Raw genomic sequence first — 1,898 nt, forward strand, 5'->3', positions numbered from 1 at the left:
ACTTAATTTTTATCAGCAGGAGAATTATCCACTGCAAAAATAAAATATTTCCCATGATATAAATGCTAAATTGCACATCGCTTTGAGTAACGAAGTATTTACAAAGAAACTTGACGATTGCATAATTTACAATCGGTCAGTGTTTTTAAGTCCTTGAAAAGTGTCTGTTTACCAGTAAGACGAATGATGTATTTCAAGAATATTGTGAAACTCGACGTGCTTCCTTATTTTTAACACATTTATGACTTTCAAATATACAACATGAATAAATTTCACCTTAATATTTTAGGATAGTGTCTTCGCATGTTAGTGTGTAGAGGCAGATCTTCTGGAAACAGTTAGTACTTGATTCCTGAAATTCTTTTACAAATACTTTTATTTTTATTTTATTCAGAATAAAAATGTTTCATTTCAAAACTTTAGTTTTAACCACATATTGAATTGCATAAATAAGTTTGCAACCCCCTTATTAAGTTTACTATAGAATATTTAACTTTCTATGTGAGTCATTCGATATATAGAGCAAAATGTTCGTGAAGGAATAACTAACGGTGGTCTAGCATTGCAATCGGATAGATCTAAAGCATTGATCGTTAAAAAAGGGGATCCAAAATAATTTGGCCTCGAGCTTCACTGAAGAAACATTATTTTCGAAATGCGTATCTGGTGCAGAACAATTGGTACCGTTTATATTGCTAACTGTGCCTTTCGTCAAGACGCATACCGGTTTGATATAATATTAATATAACAAGAATCGTTAAATGTCGTGGGAATCAAGTTGTGAACTCCAATATACAAAGGAGTCATATCACAGCCTGTTATAAACTGCAGTGGAAATACAGAACTATATCAACGGTTTGGCGCCTTTAAACATGTTTAATTCCTCCAAATTCTGTATGTGCCTGACCCAAGTCAGGAGCCTGTAGTTGGTTCATGTCTTATAAAAAACATAATTGCTTTTTGTAAATTATTTTTGGATAAATTAGGTCGCTAGTTTCTTAATTGTATTGTTTCGTATTGTTCCATGTCAGGGCCTTTATAGCCAACTAAACGTAATGGGCTTTTCTCATTATTGAAGGCCTTACGCGCGTCTGGCGTACAAATTTATAATCCTGGTACCTTTGATAACTATTTACACCACTGGGTCGATGCCACTGCTGGTGGACGTTTCGTCCCCGAGGGTATCACCAGCCCAGTAGTCAACATTTCGGTGTTGACATGAATATCAATTATGTGGTCATTTTTTTAAAGATTACTTGTTTTACAAAACTTTGATTTTTTCAAAAAACTAAGGATTTTCTTATCCCAGGCATAGATTACCTTAGCCGTATTTGGCACAACTTTTTGGAATTTTGGATCCTCAATGCTCTTCAACTTCGTACTTTTTTGGCTTTATAAATATTTTGATATGAGCGACACTGATGAGTCTTGTGTAGACGAAGCGCGCGTCTGGCGTACAAATTTATAATCCTGTTACCTTTGATAACTATTTACGGTTGCATATAATTTATTTCTTCCACTGTGTTTGAACTTTTAGTAGATAGTTGTCTCATTGGCAATAATACAACATCTCCTTATTTTTAGAAAAGTGATGATTGTCAATGTGTAGAAAAATAACTTGTCGACTTAATTTCATAATGGGAAAATGTGAAATTATCGCCATAAAGACAGCAAACCAGCAACACACGTTAAAAATCATAGGCAACACGCATGGTGCATCGAATTGACAAATCAACCTATCTTTCAAAAACATGAAAACACTGAAGTGTTTAGGGCTGAATTATATTCTGCAAATTTTAAAGGATGTGATCGTCACGAAAAAGTCATTCATCATTATGTACAAACAAATGGATAATTCAAATCAAAAGAAAGTTACATGCATATAGTGTATATTTCAC

The sequence above is a fragment of the Mytilus edulis genome, chromosome 7 (genome assembly GCF_963676685.1).
Source record: "Mytilus edulis chromosome 7, xbMytEdul2.2, whole genome shotgun sequence".
Lineage (NCBI taxonomy): Eukaryota > Metazoa > Mollusca > Bivalvia > Mytilida > Mytilidae > Mytilus > Mytilus edulis.